At 41.5% G+C, this 21346-nt stretch overlaps 1 pseudogene; it reads right to left on the bottom strand.

Moving 5' to 3' along the window:
- The window catches only part of LOC105809590, a 43009-nt pseudogene that overhangs the window by 11271 nt on the left and 10392 nt on the right, over positions 1-21346 (bottom strand).

Below are 21346 nucleotides of genomic sequence, written 5' to 3'. Positions count from 1 at the left end.
CAGCCAGTTATTTTGTAGAATGCCTTTCAATATAGGCTCGTTTGCTATTTCCTCAGATTAGATGCAGGTTATGCATTTTGGTAGGAATCACACAGAAGTCATGCTGTGTTCTTCTCAGTGCCTCACACCAGATAGTGCAAAATTCCAATTTTTCCTATTATTGGTGATGTCCACTTTGGTTGTTTTATGAAGATGATGTCCACTAGGCTTCTTCAGTTTCAAGTTACTTCTCTTCTCTTTGTAATTAATGAATATTTTGTGTGAAAAAATGTTGAAGTTATGTAACTATACTGTTCCCCAATGAACTTTTAACTTATTCATTTACTGTTTTATACCTGCATGGGCTAATGGTTTCCTACTTGATTCAATGAATTGTGACCTGTTACTATTGTTATTTATTTTGATACTTGAATTGTCCTCAGTTTGGCCATTGGAGGCCTCTTCAAGCTGGCATTTGTGTGTTTTTGTTATAGTTCTATCATTTTTGAGTACTTCCTTGCCTTACTGGGGGGAAAAAAAGATGCTGTAGGTTCATCTTATAATTTCCCTGTCCTAGCCTTGAACTCAGATATTTTTCCAAGGAGCCCTCATTCCAAAGTGGAGAACGATATTTAGAAGCCAGCATGTGGGCTATAGGGGTGGTTATTGCTATTGGGCGTTGCTGCTTCCAGGACTTCTCAGTGGACATAGCTAAGAAATATATATAGGAGCACATGCACATTTACATCAATATCCATTTCTATATCTACCTAGATATATTGCAAACTGATACCTCAGTTGCCTCGAAGACCACCTGGATGGCTAAGTAGTATAAAGAGGAGCTTTATTGGCGATATCAGTTTGCAAATCTGGAAGAGAAAGTCTCTGATGTGGACTGAAGGTGCTCTCTCTTTGAAGAGGGAGGGGGCAGGTTGGGTTTTATGTGTCATGGGGTCTGTATTACATAACAGAGTCATACATATTCAGCAGATTTGGGGGAAAAACTATATATGTTTATGGGGGAGCCAAGTGCATGCACAATGAGTAAACATATGTGTAACATACATCCTATATTCACTTTGGGGCAAGGTTTTAGCATTAACGTGAGGTAGAACTTGGCTCTTTACATCAAAAGGTGAACTATAGGACAGAGTTTATGTGTAGCAGCCTCTATAAACTGGCTGAACATGGCTTAAGGTCTGCAAGTGCTTGTCAGTAAAGGCCTGTCCTCTGTCCAGTCAGAGTTGTAGTGGTCTGGGTTGTAAATCAGAGTTAGGAGGGGTCTGATGATTTGCCTGATAGCTCCTGTTGTTAGGGAATTTAGCAAGAGTGTGGTTTTTCTTGTAGCCACAGGAATTTAGAAATTTGCTATGCCAGCCAGTCCCTGAACCCTTGACCCATAGGTAATTTTTCTTTCCTTAACCTTATGGTCCATCTTAGTTGATAAAAGGGCATCTGTTTTGGTCTCTCAGATCATACCTCCAATTCCAATCCAACACCGTGGAGTTCATTCTAATTTTCTTATTTGTTACTCCATTTTCTCATGATGAGAAACCTGGCTCTTAATATCTATAATATATTTAATGACTTGATCAATGCTCCTGTATGAGACTAATCTCCTGTCTGCATTGCTAGCTTCTCACCTGCAAATATGCCCTCCTCACTTCACTCCAGCTATAACTCTCTACACCAGGCTTGGAAGAGGACCCCAAGCTACTGGCAGGAAGCAGACTGATAAATCTACTCAGCTGCAAACATGTGCTACCTTTTTTGAAAAAGGAAGGGTGACTCTGAAGGCAGAACACAGAGTCTAGACAGTAAAGAGCTATAGAGAATTTATTCCCTTGAAGCCTAATCAAGGAAATCAAACATTTATCTGACTGAATTTCAGAACTGTTATGGACCGGTGACTCCTTTTTACCTCTTATCACCCCTAATTTTAAACAAGAATGTTTATAGCTATTATCTTGTGCTTGTCCCACCATTGTATGTTGGGTGACTTGGGGGCAGATAACTTGTCTCTTAAGTTTAGCAGGTTCTTAAATGGAGAGGAATTGTGTCCCAGGAGTTGTGCTTAATAGATTACACCCAGGAGCTCATCTGCCTTGAATCAGATGATTTGGATGATGAGATTTTGGACTTTGAGCTGATGAACTGAAGAGATTTAAACAAAAAGGTTTTTCTGATAATGTAATGGGATGATGATGCTGGGATGATATATTAATCTGCTAGGGCTGACAAATCAAAATGTCAAAGACTGGGTGTCTTCAACAACAGAAATTTATTTTCTCACAATTCTGGAGGCTCAAAGTCTGCAATCAAAGTGTTGACAGGGTTGGTTTCTCCTGAGGGCCTCTCTCCTTGGCTTGTAGATGATGTCTCTCTCTGTGTCTTCACATGGTCTTCCTTTTGTAAATGTCTATGCCCAAATTTCTGTTAATACTTTGATAAGGACATTAGTCATATTGAATTAGGGCCCATCCTAAGGACCTCATTTTAACTTAATTACCTCTTTAAAGACTCTATTTCCAAATACAATGACATTCTGAAAATACTGGGGGTTAGGACTTCTGCATATGAGTTTGGGGGGACACAGTTCAGCCCATTACAGATGGTGTGGATATATTTTGCATGTGGGAGGGACATGAATCATAGGGGCCAGAGGGCAAACTGTGGTAGGCAGAATTCTAAGATGGTTCCCAAGATTCCTGTTTCCTGATGTGTCTACTCAATATAATCCCTCCCTTGAATGTGGGTGGGACCTGTGAATATCATGAGATAGTCACTCCGTTGATTATATTACATTACATAAGATTCCATCCTAGTAGACTGGAAAGAGAGTGAGATTCTCCTGCTGGCTTTGAGGAAATAAGTGACCAGGTTGTGAGAGGGCCTCATGGCAGGGAACTGTGGGGGCCTCTAAGAACTGAGAGCAGCCTCTACTGCCAGCCAGCAAGAGAGCAGGGACCTCGGTCCTACACACACAAGGAAGTGAACTCTGCCAACAATGATATGCGCTCGGAAGAGAACCCAGAGCTCTAGAAAGAATTGCAGTCCAGCTGACACTTTGACTGCAGGCTTGTGAGACCTGAGCAAAGGACCCAGCTAAGCCATGTCTGAACTCCTGACTCACAGGAACTGAGAGATAATAAATCTATGCTGTTTTAAAGTGCTAAATTTGCAGTAATTTGTTACACAGCAATAGGAAGCTAATACATTATCCACAGTTTCTAGCCCTTGTCTGTTTTAGGCTGCCATTTTCTGCCCTTGTTATACCCCCCAAAGATCTAACCAGCTTTTGACTTGTTACCAACCAACCAACATACAAAGAGTCTGTAGTCAAAGTGTCAGCTGGACTCCCAGCTAGTGGACCTGTAGATGTCACCGATTCTCTTACTGTGAGAGTTTGTAGCTGAGAGGTGTGCTTTGGGGAGCAGGACCCAATATCAAGGGTCAGTTTCTGAAACAGGACACCCTACCCCCTGCATCTGTCATAGCCCACTGTCCTCAGCTATCAGGTGCTGGTTATAACCTATAGCATCTCATACCTGTCAACGAGTTTATCATAGTGTTACTCCTCACTCGATGCTTAAAATGATCTGATTTGAGTAGACAGGGTAAATTTTCCAATGACCCTTTAGAGGGAAACAAGAACAAATTGGGAGAGCAGCTGGCTGTTAAACATTTTCTTTTTTTAATGAATTCACTAAAACAACAGATCAGCCATTCCTTCAGAGCCTATACTCTCCATTCGGGCCACACAAATTTCTCTGCAATCCTCTTCTCACACTTGCTGTCTGCTTCCCAGGAGCCCGTCACAGATTATACAACATATACACATCTCTGTCCCCTCTCCCATAAGTGCAGGGCAAGCAAAGCAAGCGGTCAAGTTGGTCTCCTCTAACAATTCTCTCCTTTCACTTTGCATTCCCTAAACCCTTATCTCCGCCCTTCACCTTCCCCTACCAGGGACAAAGCAGGGTTTCTTTCCCACACATACTCTGAAAGTTGTCAAATAATTTAAGCCAAGGTGTTTGCTGATAACAGAGGTGCTGTGGCTGATAAGAAAAGTGTTAGCTGATATGCTTAACAGTTGCAGAAATATTTGCATTTTAGTAGGGACCTTCTGAGGAGAGAGAAGCTCTTTGGGCCTCAAAGAGAGAAGTAACATGACGGGGTGGCTTTGGGGGACTGAAGTTTGGGGGCAGAATTCCCTGGCGTAGTCTCAGACTGAGCTAGTCTTTGCAGCAGGGCTCCCTGTCCATCTGCAGTACCCCTTTCAGATAAATTCTTAACTGCTACTAGGTGGGTGGTCAGAGCCCCGACAGGCCCGTTTGGCCTGGGCACCTGATCTGCCCCGTTGTTGATTTCTTCTCGGTCTCTCTGTGAGATGGTGGGCAGGTTGGCGAGTGTGTGCTTGTTTCATCCCAAATTGGGGGACATGGTATTAAAATTTTATTTTCTTTTTTTTGCCATATAGGTTTATGAGAAACAATTTTCTATAAAGATTGATTTGAACTGAGCTACTAAAACAAGCTGGACTATTAAACTACATGTATTGCACTGTTGAATATTAATCTCCAAACTGGCAAATAATTACAGTACATACAAATTAATATCGTAAAATAAAAATTGATCTTATAATTTTCGTATGTTTTGTTGTTATAAGGTTCTAAATGTTCTTTCATAGGAAGAACTTTCGTTCTGAGATTCTTTCCTATATTTCAAAACATTCTTCTTTAGTATTTGGTATATTTCTTATGTTTGGTACTTTCCCTATGTTTGGTATTATTATTTCCAATCCTTTTTCTTATGTTTTATATTATTTATTTCTATGTTTGGAATTATTATTATCTAGGTAGGGTATTACTATTTCCTGTGATTTTTATCATAATGTATCATCGAAACATCTTTTTGGTATTAAACATGGTAATTGATAACGGCACGAGGAAGAGAATTGGCTTTGTTCGCTCCTGTCCCCCAGCCCCTAAGACAGCACCTGGAACATAGTAGACACCAATGAATATTTATTGCATAAATGCACATATAAATAATAGGAGATGATTTTTAGTAATTTAGAAATTATATGCTTACCTGTCACAAAAGTTGATAACACTATCTATATAAGGTCCAAAACGTAAAAAAAAATTACTGATTCGTGAAATCCATAGATTTAGAACATAGGATTGGTTCAGATTTACCTTGATCTTGGGCAAGTTACTCAATCTCTACCGGCCTCAGTTTCCTCATCTGTGGACAGGGACTGGTACTAGCAGTTACTTCACAGGGTAATGTGAGGCTTGCAGGGGGTGCTATGCAGGGCCGGGGTCGGTGGATCGGGTACTCTTTATTCCAGGCAGCGAGGTGTGACTTTGTTGTTCATGTTCATGCTCGGCTAGCCCTGTGGAGGCCGCTTATGCCCCAAACTCACCTGAGTCATTCTGCTTTTAAATATCTGGAGACCACAGCGGTGTCTTGATGGTGGGACTATCTGACACAGACCTTCCTCATGTGTACTAGAGTCAAATGGGCACACTTTTCAGTGAATTAGGATTTTCTTTCCAAAAAGTTTAAAATTTACTTTAATTTTTCAATAGGAAATATATTGTTATTATTCGAAAAAAAAATCAAGGACTTTTTAAATACTAGCAATTTTATTACATACATAATGACATTTTTCCCCTCAAAATAACTCTAGAAGTTATTATTTCTATTTTACAATTATGGAAATGAAGCTCACAGAGATTAAACAGCTTGTTCAAGGTCTCTTGTTACTAGGTAGAAGAGCTAAGGTTGGTGCTCAGGTCCGTTTGACTCCAAAAACTGTGGTTTAACTATGTTGCTGCTGCTGTATGGTAGGGAGAACACATACTTATCTATTTTAATGGCAGATTTGGAGGCAGGATTCTCTCTTTTTTTTTTTTTTTTTTTTGAGACAAGGTCTTATTCTGCTGCAGTGAATCATGAAGCGGAGCCTTAGCTCCCAGCCCATTAGAGCCTCCCCCTTCTCTGCCTCCAGCAAAGACTTTTCATGGCTTCACCTCACTTGCCACCCACACTGTGGGGAAGTCATGGGTTTGGGGCAGGGAGCAGGTAAGACTAAGATGTCCTTCCTCCCTCCGCTCGCACAGTCCTTTCTCTAATCTTGGCTGTCTGTCAACTTTTCTTTTTTGCTCAGATTCTTTCGTCTCTCTGCTTCTTCTTCTACCTTTTCCTCTTTGCCTCGCCCTCCCCATCACCATCCATTGCCATAAAAGATTTTGAGTCTGGGGCTGGGCTGGGGATGAGAAGCAGAGAGAATCAGACACATTTGCCTGCAGAAAGGCTGGCCCACGGAGCCACGTCGTGAGCCCTCGTGGCTTCCTCCTTCCCCAGCAGCTCCAGGCTTCTGAAGTGCTGTCTGCTCACTGCCTTCCTCGCTAACTTCCAGTGACTCTGCTTGAAGATATGCAGCAACCGCTCTTTGTCCTATTGGTTTGAGTTAATCAAGAACAGAGAGGTTTTCAAAGTGATGGCTTTATCCAGAGACCTGTGGAATGCAAAGTACTTTCTTCTTCCATTTACAGAACAAACAGCTGAGAGCCAGGAATTCTTCCTCCCCATGGAGCCTTGCTAACCCTGCCTTCCCTTCCCTGGCTTCTCACCTCCAGATCCCTCTACCCCACAAGTGCGCTATCATATGACTGTGGACTCCCCTAGGGAGGTACAATTTAATCTTCAACCTGTTTCTCCAAGGAGATTGCTTTTCCGGAGCACATTTTTGGGACAGCATAAATGTTTTAGGTCTGATCATCTAGCATTTCTTGTCCTGCCTGCGGCCCTTGTTGCTGCTGTCAGCAGTCTCTTTATGATTTCTAGCTATACTAGTAACTTTCCCCTCACTGCAATGGTTCCTCAAGCCTAGTTTACCCCAAATCGCCCACATGTTTCGCTCACTTGGGCATGTCCAGGTGCACAGCCAGTTTTTATCCCAGAATCCCCCGCGCTCCAAATACAAATTCCTTCAACTACTTGGGAAGCTGAATTCTGTTTCTGGTGTAAGCATTTTTAGGAACCAAAGGCACACTTTTTAGAGCATTTTAAGCTCACATGAGACATATTTGTAAATCTAAGGTTTTTTTTTCTTTTTGTTTCCGAATATTATGGGGGTACAAACATTTTGGTTACATAAATTGCTTTTGTACAGTTTAAGTCAAAATTATTGTACCTATTGGATGTGAATTTACCCATTCCTCCCCCCCTCTAAGGCATTCTTTATATCTTTATCTTTACTGTTATTACTCAGATCAACCTGGTTTTAGCACATGATAACAAAAGGGTGATAATCAAGTTCTCTAGAACTAATGATTAGGCCAAATTTCTTGTGAATGTAACAAATGTCTAGAGGTTTTACTTGCTGAGCTGATATCAGTAAATGATGTCAGTAATTCCCAGGACCCCTGGGGACAGCCAGCCAGCTAGTGCAATAGCAATCTTTCTAAAGTAGTTCGTCAACTACAACTACATATAATATGAATGAATCTCACAGACAAAATGTTGAGCCAAAGAATCCAGCCCTAAAAGAGAAAATACCATATGATTTCATTTTTAAAAATCTGAAGACAGAGAAAACAAATCCATTGTGCTAGATGCCAGGGCAGGGGTTACCTTGGGAAGGTAGTAGCTGACATAGGTGGGGTCACCTGGGGTGCTGGTAAGATTTCTTGAACAGATGTGTTCGCTTTGTGAAATTTCGTAGTGCCATATATTCATGATCGGGGCACTTTTCTGTATGCGTGTTATATGTATTCTAACAAAAAAAATTTGTTTTAAGTGGCTGCTGAGCTTGGGAAAGGTGTGAAGTGAAATAGTATTAAATTATCTACCTCAGTAACTCTTTTTTTTTTTTTTTTTGAGACAGAGGCTCCCTCTGTTGCCTGGGCTAGAGTGCTGTGGCATCAGCATAGCTCACAGCAACCTCAAACTCCTGGGCTTAAGCAATCCTCCTGCCTCAGCCTCCCGAGTAGCTGGGACTACAGGCATGTGCCACCATGCCTGGCTAATTTTTTCTATATATGTTTTTAGTTGTCCAGCTAATTTCTTTCTATTTTTTTAGTAGAGAGGGAGTCTCCTTCTTGCATAGGCTGGTCTCGAACTCCTGAGCTCAAATGATCCGCCTGCCTCAGCCTCCCAGAGTGCTAGGATTACAGGTGTGAGCCACCGCGCCTGGCCTACTTCAGTAACTCTTGAAGGTGGCCCATTCCCTCCAATCCCAACTGTAGAAGGGGCTGTAGAAGGGGCAGACCAAGGATTAGACTCTCAGTAAAAGTACATGGAAAACTTATGGAGTTTTCGGAATTGTTCTAGACATTTCTCATGTTCTTGGATATTCTACTTCTGGATCCTAAAATAAGGAGGAAGGATGAGTAGGAATACTCTCCCATTAGGAAAGCCAAAGAAGGAAGATACTCTTCTCTTGTTCCCCGGTACTGAGGAGTGGCTATGTGGCCCCCAGGCTAACGAATGGACTTTGAAGTTTTGGGACAGTTGAAAATATTTAAGACAGCAGAGGAGAAAATCAGCTGCCTAGGAATTTGGTGTTGAGTGTCCAGTAGAAGTAAGAGTCCATTAGCAGTGGAGCCTGCCACAGCATTCTAGAGAGCGTGTTTTTGTTGCATGATCTAAATGAGTTCTCGGCAGCCCAGTCTTTCTTGGGTTCTGTCTGACTTCCAAGCCTCCTCATCATTTCTGAGAATACATACCTGATACCTTTCCTAGATCCCATTTCTGATTAAGATCATCACAGAAAGTTTCTGTTACTTATACTCACGAACCTTGACTAGTACAAAAGCTCCCCTGAAAAAGTAATTTTAAATTGTTTGCAATTCTTCCCCCAAATTTTATCACAGGGATTCTAATTCCACTGAGTAGAGATTATTTGGGGTTAATGATGCTCCTGTTTCACCAATACCAACATTCTTGTGGGGCAATTCATCATTCATACTTCAATGTGAATTTTTTCAATCCAGTTGTTTTTTTCCTTATATCTATCTACCTTTAAGCACATTAAGAAAACACGATGGAGGAGGGAAGATTTCACTTTGGAGCTTAGAGCCTTTCAGGGAGATGGGGAGGAAGGAATAAAATAAGTTTCCAAGATGGGGAGCCTTGGGAAGTCAGAGGGTCTCAGGTGGTCACAGGATTCATATGGGGTAGGACACCATGAAATAGAGGAGGGCTGAGAGCAATGTGTCAAAGAGCTAAAGATAAATTTTGCAGTTTTAATTTAGGCTGGCCTTTTGCATATATATATTTTTTGCTCTGTGTTAGGGTAGGTAATTGGGAGCCTTGGGGTTTTGGGAGTGATTATAGGTGATGTATCATGTTGTTGCCCCTCCCAGCTTCTACACAGACACCATCAGGAGAAGCAGTGCGGGTTTAGGATCCACCTGCCAGACTAATCTTCATAAAACAACAGGAGCTCACTCAGAACCATTTATGCCAGACTAAACCCATTTCCTTTGTTGGTGGGGTTACCAGGCTGGTGGGTTTCAGAGGGATATAGACCTGTGAGCCCGGAACAGTTAAGCAGATTTGTAACTGGTTGGACAGTCACATGGGAATACTGAGGATTAATGAGTCTGTGTCAACTTTAAGGGAGGTCTCCAATCATTTGCTGCAGGGTCCCAGTCAACATTTTTGTTAATGACATGGATGGGTTCACGGAACACACTGATCAAATTTGCTGAGAGGGTTAGTGGCTATGTTGGATGACAAGATCAGGATTTAGAATGATCTCAGCAGACTGAAGTAATGTCCCAGATATAGCAAAATGGGATTTAATAGGGATAAATGTGAAGTCTTTCATTTAGCCCTAAAATGCCAACTGTATATGTAGAGGCTGGAGATGATTTGGCATAACACAAACACAATTGAGGAAGACTTACCCTGAAGCAGTGGCATGAAATGCTTGAGTGAGCAAGAGCTCTGCCTGGCTTGTAGCTGTTCCGGCCACACCTGGAGAGTGTGGCTCATTCTGGGCCCTTCCCCTGAAGAGCAACAGAGACAAAGTGAAACACGTCCAGTGATGGGGGTCAGGCCATGATGGGGTCTGAAGTTATTTTGTAGGAGGGACAGCAGCTGAAGGACGCCTAGTCTGGAGACAAGAGGTCTTGGAATCATGCCACTTGTTTTTAATTATTTGCAGGCTGATAAAGTAGAAGAGGAATTATTATAGATCTGTTTTGATGATCTCAAAGGGTAAAACTCACAACCATGGGTGGAAGTTGTAGCTTCTACCTAAACTATAAAATTTAGGAAAGCTTTCCAACAATTAAGGAAGCAGAAATGCATAATGGTAAGAGTATAGGTTTAGGAGTTAGGCCCTGGTTCAGATCTCAAATATACCACTTAATAGCTGTGACTTTGGGCAAGTTTACCCTTTTGTATGCATGAGAATTAACTGAGATACTAAAGAACCTAGCTTATAGTCTGCTACACATAAAGATTCAATAAATGACAGCTATTTTTATGATGCTTGTTGCTATAGTTGCTTAAAAGTTTAATGAGTAGCCTTGGTTGGAAGTGAGTTTGAGCATAGCTGGAATGATGGAGAGGGGATTTTATGTGTCTGCGTGGTGCAGTGGGTTGGTTAGTAGGGCCTATTTAATTCTGAGATTTGACACTTTTTGGACAAAGGAAAGTGTATGTTCCGGTAAATGAAGGAACAAGTGATATGTGCCTCATACTTGTGTTTTCTTTCGGGTTTGTTCTCAGAACAGGTAGATTTTGTGTTTCACAATGTCAAAGAAGTTAGTCTTTTTCTCAAATTATACACATTTAGAGCTTGACCTATGGGATGTATATAAAGTAATTAATAATCTTAAAATAGTTTTTCTTTATTGAGGCCAGGTTTTAGGCTATATAGTGTGCTAATCATCTTCCATATATCTTTATGATACCATTTTTATATAATGACTTAGGAATATTGTATAATAAATATTATATAACATTTTAATATAATGACATGGGAATATTATACAATAAATGTCACAGGAACATTGAGCAGGAAGCAATTAATTCTAACTGGAGGATTAGGAAAGGCTTCTTGGAGAAAGTAGCATTTGAGTTGGGCCTTAAAGGATGAGTAAAGCTTTAATTGATGGAGTGGGGTGGGGGCGAGGCCTTCAGGGCTGGGGAATGGCTTAAGCAAAGGCACAGAAGTAATTAGCAGAGATAATGAGCCATCTTCCCCGGGCTGACTCTACTCTTTTTCTTATGGATGCCTTCATCATTGCCATTGTTGATGATAGAATGTTAATGCGAAATTGTAGGAAAGGCTTTACAGTCAATGACTTGTTTCCTGTGACCCCATGCTGAGATTATTTTTTGCTTTGTTATTAAAATAGATGGAATGTCTACAGCATGTGTTCAGGGCCTGAGCGCTGAGGCAAGTGACCCAGGGTGACTCAGGGAGGGAGTTTTAGGCAGTGTGAGGTGTACCACAGGAAAGGCAGTCACTGATCTTGTGTTGAAATAGGCCTTCTCCACCTGTCTGGGAGTGGCTTTTTTGGCTTTGAGAAGGCCGTTTCTGGCTGGATTAAGTCCACTACCTGGAAGGGACCTGGGGATGGGATCTATCAACACCCAGGCCGGGAGGCCCTCCATGGTTGTTCTCACTTACTTCTTTATACAGTGGATGAGACCTGGGAGGTGAGAGTGACTGGGGGCCAATGGCAGTCCTTCGGTGAACAAGATCCAAGGCCAGGGTGGTTTTCCCACAAATGGATGGAAAAAAATGTGCCTCCCCCTGCCCCAGTCTGTGTACTCCCAGAAAATTGGGAGCAGCTGGGCCTGGCTCTAGACCAGCCTTAGGGCAGGACAGTGCTTGGGAGGCTGTCCCAGCCCAAGTGTAGCACAACTGGCCTATCAGTGACCATGGAAAGGGTTAGTGGTGTCTCCAGAATTTCTGTATTGGTGGCACTTAGGGATAAGAATCAAGTTGGAGGGTGCTACGGTCTGAATGTTTGTGTCCCTCTCAAATTCATATGTTGACACCTAATCACTAATGTGATGCTATTAGGAGGTAGAGACATTGAGAGGTGATTATATCATAAAGAGGAGTCCTTAATACCTTTATAAAAGAGGGCCCAGAGAGCTGCTTTGGACTGTCCATCATGTGAGGACACAGAGGGTGCCATCTATGAACCAGAAAGCAGTATCCACCCGACACCAAATCTGCTGGTGCCTTGATCTTGGACCTCAGCCTCCAGAACTGTGAGAAATAAATTTCTATTTTTTATGAGCTACCTATTCTATGGTATTTTGTTCCTGAAAGGACTAAAACAGAGGGGGTGTTAGGATCCTTGTCTTGAGGCTGCTTTTGCATGGCAAGCACTCTGCTTTTGCTTAGATTATATAGCATAGATCAATAAACAAAGCAGTACTTTTAAAATACACTTCTATTCACATTTTGTGTAAGATTTAGAAAATGACACCTGTCCATATCAACAGGAGAAGTGCTGATGGAGATTAAGGGGACTGAACGTTAGTTAAGCTGTCCCTTAGCAATTGGATCATTTAGAACCCGGGGCCGAGAATCGATGCCTGGGATTGTTCCTGGGCCTTAGCTCCAGCCTGAAATGTGATTCAGGGACAGGAATCTAGTGTCCCTGGTGGATAAAATGTTTATTCCTCTCTGGAGAACTGGAAAACTAGAGAAAAGGTCAATCAGAAGCTCAATTCCCAAGGAGCTGTAACTCAGGGAACAATTCAGGAGCCCAGGAGTCAGCCCCACTCTACCTTATCTAAGTCAGGGTGTTGGTCCTATTGCTTCACTTCGCGCTTATTGAGCATGTACTTTTTGCTAGGCATGGGGCAGTGTACAGGGAGTCACAGATGAATTAACATCCTGATCTCGAAGAGCTGCAGGTTCATGGAGAGACTGATCAAAACTAAGAACCAGTTTGGGGTGGGAAGAGTAATAATAACAGCTGCTATTTACTGAGAACTTATTATATTAGAGGCCCAGTACTAAACCCTTTATACATATAATCTCAGCCCTCACAATAACCCCAAGACGTAGGTATTTATTATACCCATTTTACCGAAAGGCTCCGTGACTTGTTCAAGGTCACAGAGCTAGACTCCAAAGCCTGTGCTCATACAACCACACCCCCACCTCCCAGGATGAACCTGAGAAATGGAGCAGGGCTACGAGTGGAGGGAAAGTGGTTAGTTGAAGGGCTGCTGACTGACCTCTTCAGACTAACTGATGCTAACTGATGTTTATATCCTGTATAATTTTTATCCCTCCAAGAGTTAATTCTGATAAAGATAGTAAGAGCTTGGGCACTGTATCCATGGTGGAATTGGGAGAGGAGGGCAGCCAGGGATGGTGAGAAGAAGATATAAAAGAAAAAAGAGTTTGGGACATGTTTTGCTACACCTATAATTTGACAAGGGCTGGCCTTGGCTACAGATAAGACTTATCCAGCAATTGAGGAGAATTTGAGAATTGAGCCAGCTGAGATGGGCGTCACTGTGCTTTCTAGCCTAGTCAAGCCAGCGCCATTCCATCTGAGGAAGAAAGAGCAGCTGTAGAGAATTCTCTGTGGATTTGGAGATTAGCTCTATGAAGGATGGTGTTAATCAAAGGGAAATGATTGTACAAGTCACCCAGTCTGGACTTCAATGTCAGATTTATTATGAATGATTAAGTAACTAACTATGACTTTTATTCAGTGAGCGTCTTCTGGTTGAATTGTTTATTGGAAGACACAGTTCTTGCCCCCGTGCAGCTTATCTTGGAGAGGGTAGAAAGCTGGAGGACAGGGAATGGGGTTAACCAGTCTTTGCTTTGGCTAAAAGATGTAACAAGTGAGACAAAAATGAGCCACAGCATTAAACCACTCCAAACAAAATAATATAGCAATGTGACTTATTTCTCAACCTTACATCTGTTTACGTTTCTATTTTTGGAGGCTCTCCCCCTCCATTCCCATCACTTGAACACAGCGACCACTTTCCAGGCATGTCGGCTCAGTGACACCCAGAGTGTATGTCGTAAGATCTGTGGGTCTGAGGAAATGGCAGCACATGCAACCAAGGACCAAAATGTTCCAGGCTTCTCTGTGAAGAAAGGTCAACACATGACTGATTGGAACATAACATTGCTGGCAACCACTCTAACAACCCTTAGTGATCAGCAAATGAAGAAAGTGTCTGTGATGACTATCCTGTTTCTAACAGTCCCAATGTCAAATAATCAAGGGCATTTTTTTGCTGAATTTTCTTTCTTTTGATGTAATATCATTCTTCAAAAAGATAGTTCTTTAAACACAGCTACACAGATACACAGCTGAATGTATCTTAACTATTTTGCCTTTGAAAAACTTGTCACATAAATAAAGGAACATACCTAAAAGAAAAAAAAAAAAACACCATCCCTATGGTGAGGCCGTGCATTCCAATCTTTGGTTTTGGGAAATATGGTTAGGAAATAAAAATATTTTTTGTTGCACCCATAAGAGGCAGCTTCTTGTGAGCAATGTAGTTTAGAGCAGGATAAAAGAAATCAGGAATTTTATCTAGGCGTTTTGGCATGATGGTTCCCCAAAGTAAGTTCGTTCTGGGGTTACAGTCAGAGTGAGAAAAGTTGGAAAGGGGACTAATATCCATGGATCCTCTCCCTTGTGCCTGGCTCTGGCCAAGTGCTTCACATACAACTTCACTTGATCCTCACAGCTACCCTCTGAGGTGGGCATTACTAACCCAATTTATAGATAAGGACATTGAGGCCCACTGTTAGTGCCTCTTGAAAAGACCAAACAGTGGATTCTGGAAATTCAACATGTCTTTTATACAAGGTACATCCATAAAGAAACTAAATTTTCCTAGCAGAAGAAAAAAAGTAAAAGAAAGTTTGGCTTAGAAGGGATACGACCTCCTTCTCTGCTCACCTTACAGTCCCCACTGTTCCCCCAGTAAATCCACAGGTGATATGTCATTTGGCTCGATGACAACTTTGGAGATGATCTCATATTTGCACCTTCTTCACACCCGAAGGGGAGCTTTGAATCTCCCTCAAGCTTCCCATATCTCGCCTGTGAGTTATTTGCGATAACTCTTCGGACTTAGCATGATAAATCTTTCCTGGAAGCTTCTGCTTTGACTCAAGAGAAACTAAATAAAAGCTTTCAGAGTGCCATTGTGTATTACCCACACTGTTTCAAAGGAATCCCAAGTGGAGGATGCAATATATTGTTTTAATTACAAAGGGATAATAGCCCTTTGTAAGGAGCTATTTGTAAGGAGCTTTGTAAAGGAGTTTTACCAAGAAGAAATGAGTCTTATGTAATGAGCAAAAAGAGCTACTGCAATTATTATTATTGGCTGTATTTGGGGCCAGACCTCAGTAAGATTGGGACAGAGGCCAACTTTTACTTGAAAACCAATTCTTCCCTGTCCCATACATCTGTTCTTCTCTGGGCATTGTTTCTTTCCTCCTTGTTCGTAATTCTCAGCTCCTAGAGGAGTCCAGTCCTTTCCATGAAAGCCAGGGTTAAATGCATTTATATAAAAGTAATAGAGATGTAATGTGTTACTTTTCCCAGAGGTATTTACATTTTAAAACTTTGGCCTAGAGAGGGCAATACTTAATTCAAAGGAATAAGTCTCCAGTGGTAGAACTGTAGGCTTATGGAAAGGAGAGTTTGGAGAGAGACTTTTTGAGAAGAGAATGCTAAGGGGATAAGAGGAGGGACAATAATATCTTCTCACCCATTTTCCTTGCAAGAGGATAATGGCCTAATAATAAGGCATTTGGGTAGGATGAAATTAGTTCCCTCATTTCCCCATACCATGTTTACGGAGGGGCCTGTTGGCCATCCTTTGTAGAAGGATGGCCCTGGTTTCATTTATTGTTTTCTGAATCAAAACAACTCATTTAAGAAGTGACATAGCTCAATGCGAGTGAATTCAACTAATGGAGATTATATCACCATAAAGTGGTGATACAAAGGAATAAAACATGGTCTTTGCCTTCAGGGAGATTATAATCCCCTTGGGAGATGAAGATAGTTCTTCTCCATGATGTAGTAGGATAGTAATCTAAGATAGTGTGCTATGGAGGTCTATATACAGCTTTAAAATAATTTTTTATCCATTTCCTCTGTCCCCTTGCAGCAAGATTGCCATCTCTAATATATACCATATAGGAGATTTAAACCTCCACTTGTTACCAATTTGCTGAGAGACAAATGCATTTACAGGTTGAGTATCCTTTATTCTAAATGCTTGGGAACAGAAGTGCTTCAGATTTTGGATTTTGTTTACATTTTAGAATATTTTCATTATGCTTACTGGTTGAGCATTCCTAATCTGAAAATCTGAAACCTAAAATGCTCCAATGGGCATTTCCTTTGAAATGTTGGTGCTCAAAAAGTCATGTTGGTGCTCGAAAACTTTCAGATTTTGGAACATTTTGAATTTTGGATTTTTGGATTAGGGATACTCAATTTGTACTAAGGAGTCTGTGGTGTCCCGTTCTCTGCAACAAATCAACTTAATGTCCTCAACAGGTCTTCCTCTTCCAGGAGAAGCCACAGGCTTCCATTAAGGGAAACTGGCTGTATCCATCTCAACCTCCAGTTCACTCTCTCTCTGAGTCCTACTGACCCAGGTTGCAGCCTGGTCTTTCCCTTGGCCTGGTCTTTCTTTTTGGACTACTGTGGATTGAACACTTTAATTGTGTCTCTGGGTTTTAGGCCCTCTTTTGCCCCTGAATGTTGATTTCTTTTTCCCATTTATGCCATACTCCTAGCTAGAGCTTCTTCTGTTCCCTTGCCCAGCCTAAGCTCTATGAGGATAGTGTAGGTCAGAGCGCTGGGCCCCTGTTTTCTTAGGAGAGGAAGTTAGGCTCTGTGACTCTACTTTGCAAAAACAGCAGCAGCCACCACTATACTTTATTTAGACCAATGCATGGGTATTGAGTGGTTGAGTGAGGCCCTGGAGAGTCCTGAGATTCTAAAAAACTTTTATACCATGCAGTTTCTCCATGAGGTACTAAGGAAGTCAATAAATCCTCCCACACCACCCTGGAGGGTTAACATGAAGAAAATATATATATAACCAAGATTTCCAGCTATTTTGTTCCCAAGGTGTTAAGCAATCATAAATAACTCTAAAAAAGAAATTTTTAAATGTAGAGGATATGTTGAGCTTTGTACAAAGGCAGTTTTGATGATCAAAATAAGTAAGAACTGTGCATGTGAGGCATCCACCTGAATCAATTGAGGTGATCCACCTCATGGAAACATGGTTTTCCAGATACAGCTGGGATGTTCATCATCATTTTACAGCTGAGTTTCTCAGAATAAAATCCCTAGACCACCTGTATCAGAAAGAATCACCTGGGGAGCTAGTTAAAAAATATAGATTTCTGGTTTAGGGTAAAACTTGGATGCTTTCAGCTACAAATAAGAGAAAACTCAAGTCAAAGTGGCTAAAGAAACTGATTAATTTAGAGACTCACTAACCTCTTCTGAAAGGACGGCTTTGCTAGTAAAATAACAGAAAAAATTATCTAACCTATAGTTTCTCAGTAAGGGCTAAGGTCAGTCATATGAGCTCTCTCTCTCTCTCTCTCTCTCTCACTCTCTCTCTCTCTCTCTCTCTTCTCCCTCTCTCTCTCTCTCTCTCCCCCCTTTGCTAACAGATATACCCTGTGGGGTTTCATTTTCACAATATGTGAAAAGGGCTGAGCAGAAAGAAAGGAAATGTAAATCTTTCTCTTGACATTTGTGAGAAACTGCCTTTGAGAATTTGCTTTTTGCAGCCTCGAAGAGTTCCTGTCTCTTCCCCTCTCTCACTTTCTTCTCCTTCTTTCTCTCTCCTTCTAAGAAAGCAAAATAAACTTTTATTTCTGTACATCTTAATCCTTGTGTGAGAAATCTTTCTACACCCATGATGTGAGCACCTAGTGAGCTTTCCACTCTTACATCTTCAAAGACCCATTTACTGTGATTTGAATGTGTCCCCCAAAGTTCATGTATTGGAAACTTAATCCCTAATGCAACAGAGTTGAGAGGTGGAAGCTTTAAGAGGTGACTAGGTCATGAGGGCTCTGCGCTCACGAATGGATTAATGTCATTACCATGGGAGTGCATTTGTGGGAGTGGGTTTGCCGAGAGAGTGGGTGGTTATAAAAGCAAGTTCAGCCCTCTCTTGCCCTCTCTCATCCTCTTTTGCCCTTTTGCTTTCTGCCATGGATGACACAGAAAGAAGGCCCTTGCAAGACGCTGACTTTTTGACCTTGGACTTCTCAGCCTCCAGAACTATGAGAAATAAATTTCTGTTCATAATAAATTACCCAGCTTGTAATATTATGTTACAGCCGACAAAATGAACTAAGACAGAAAATTGGTACTGAGAAGTAGAGTTGTTGCTAAAACAAATGTCTGAAAACATCAAAGTGGCTTTGGAACTGAGTAATGCGTAGAGGCTGGAAGAATTTGGAGGAACAGGCTAGAAAAAGCCTAGATTGCCATAAGTGGAGCATTAAGGGTGATTCTGGTGGGAGTTCAGAAGAAGACAAGAGTTGTAGGTATAGCCTAAATCATCTTAGAGATTACTTAAGTGGTTATGGTCAGATATTCGTAAAAATATGAACAGTAAATGCCATTCTGATAGGGTCTCAGTCAGAAATGAGAAACAAGGTATTAGAAACTGGAGTAAAATTCATCCCTATTACAAAATGACAAAGAACTTGGCTGGATTGTGTCCATGCCCAAGAGCTTTAGGGAAGGCAGAATTTAAGAGCAATAAACTACGATATCTGACAGAAGAAATATCTAAGCTCCAAAGCTTTAAATATGCTGTATGGCTTCTTTTGGCTGCTTACAGTAAAATGAGAGATGAGAGAAATTACTTAAAGATAGAATTTGTAATTAAAAGGGAAGCAGAATGTGAAAATTTGGAAAATTTTTAGCCTGGCCATGTAAAGAATAAAAAAAGTATGATTAGGAGAGGAAACCAAGGGTGCAGCCAAGTGACCATTTGATAAGGAGATTATTATGGGTAGAAGGAAGCCAGACACTATTCATCAAGGCAATGGGAGAATGACCCTGAAAGGCATTTCAGAGATCTTCAGGGTTGCCCCCCCATCATAGGCCCAGAACTCTAAGAGGGAAGAATGGTTTTGTGGGATAGGCCTGAGGTGGCCTCCATGGGCTTGCTGTCCAAGGCTGCCTTGGTACTCTGCATGCCACATTTTGGCACAGCGCTCCTTAGCCACCTCAGCCAAGGCTAAAGTGGGCCCAGATGTGGCTCATGCTCCAGCTTCAGAGAATGCAAGCAGTAAGTCTTGGTGGTGTTCATGTGGTGCTTACTCTGAAGACACAGGCAATACATTAACTGTGGGGCCATGGTAGCCTCCACATAGATTTTAAAGGATGTTGTGGACAGCCTGGGGGCCCAGGCTGACACTTGTTGGAGCTGCCTCAGAGAGTCCCTGTCAGGGCAATGCCTAGGACTTTTGAGTTGATGCTGGAGTTAAGACTTTGGGGATATTGGGATGAAGTATTTTACATGTGAGAAGCACGTGAATTTTGGGTGTCCGGAGCAGAATGCTGTGGTTTGAATGTGTCCCCCAAAGTTCACGTGTTGGAAGCTTAATCCCATGCAACAGTGTTGAGAGGTGAAACCTTTAAGAGATGATTAGGTCATGAGGGCTAGGGCTCTGTCCTCATGAATGGGTTAATGCCATTATTGTGGGAGTGGGTTTATTATCAAGAGAGTGGGTTGTTAATAAAACTAAGGTTAGTCCTCTCAGGGTAAATTCTATTTTGTTTTCAGAGTTTCTCCTGTGTCTGCAGTTTTTCAAAATAATCAGCTCAATATAATCTTTATGCCAAAGGGGAATATTTTGGGGTAGAAATTCTTTTCTTCTGCAGTCATATTTTGGGGTAGTATATGCTGATCTTCTACAGTCCCCCATTTGGAACCAGTACAACTTCTGTCTGGGAAGTTTCACTACCAAGCTGAGTTGGTAGCTGGAGAGAGATTCAGGTTATAAGTTGAGAGATAAGAGATCCGCAAAGCGGGCGAAGGAAAAACCCAGATTGGAACAAGTATGACTAAATACATAGGGAAACATTTAAACTCATGTCCCATCTCATTTAATTAGTCTCTCAGTCCTGGGAATAGGTCAGTCCACTTAAACAGTTACGTCTCATTTCAGGAGGCAGTGTTGCAGGTGAGCTTCCATCTAAATTAGGCCTCTATGTGGAGTGATCAGGTATTTATTGAGAGGCATTTGTGTGGAAACAAAAGAAAAATGAAAGTTAATGATTAGATAAATCCAGTTTCTGAGGCTGGAGGGCCACTAGTCAAGAAGATTTCTAGATGTTGGGCTCAAAGCATGTTTTGTAGTTTGAAGGTCTCTGGTGATGTTCTGATGTACTGGTGAAGTTTTTGAGAGGCCCACACAGGAATAGGCACAAACGTTGTCTATACATGAGCTTTTGTGGTGATTTCTTTCAAATTTGTATCAAATTGTTCAGCTTTAGCTTGCAGGGCTTTGGAGAAAAGTCAATTTTTGCTCTTAATGATTCCAAGTCAGAAGGTGGGAGAAAATTGGAAAAATCAGTTTGTAGAGTTTGTAGAGTTATAGCCAGATATTGGAGGAAACTAGAGGAATTTAGGATCCAGTTCAGTTTACAGGTAATTAAAAAAACTTCAAAGACAATAAATGGGATCAAAATCTAATCATAAGTGCACTATAATTTTCTACTGAAACATTTTTTTTCTCTCTGTAGTCATTTCCATGTCTACTGAAGACTAATACATCTGCAAAATAAATCTAGTATTATTAAATGTGGCCCGATTATTTACATAAGTGCAGCAAGAATAGTGATTGACGGTATAAGCTCTTCTCCTTTGCTGGAACTTTAAATAAGGAATCTCAGATTGGATTTTTCAGAATATGTGATACTGAAGTGGGCATTCAGATTGGACTTTTTTTTTTTTTTCCAGATTGGACTTTAATTTTTTTTTTTTTGAGATAGGATCTTGCTGTGTTGCCCAGGCTAGAGTGCAGTAGTGCGATCATAGTTCATTACAACCTCAAAATCCTGGCCTCAAGGGATCCTCCTGCCTCAGCCTCCTGAGTAGCTATGACTACAAGCATGTGCCATCATGCTTGGCTAATTTTTAAATTATTTTGTAGAGATGGGATCTTGCTATATTGCCCAGGCTGGTCTCAAACTCCTGGCCTCAAGAGATCTTCCTGCCTCAGCCTTGCAAAGTGCTAGGATTATGGGCATGAGCTACCATGCCCAGCCAGATTGGTCTTTCAAAGCCTCTCTAGGACAGGAAGCCAAGCTGAGGA

The sequence above is a fragment of the Propithecus coquereli genome, unplaced genomic scaffold (genome assembly GCF_000956105.1).
Source record: "Propithecus coquereli isolate 6110/MARCELLA unplaced genomic scaffold, Pcoq_1.0 Scaffold197, whole genome shotgun sequence".
Classification (NCBI taxonomy): Eukaryota; Metazoa; Chordata; class Mammalia; order Primates; family Indriidae; genus Propithecus; species Propithecus coquereli.
The sequence above is the reverse complement of the archived record's forward strand: the minus strand, read 5'-3'. Positions and strand labels throughout refer to the sequence as shown.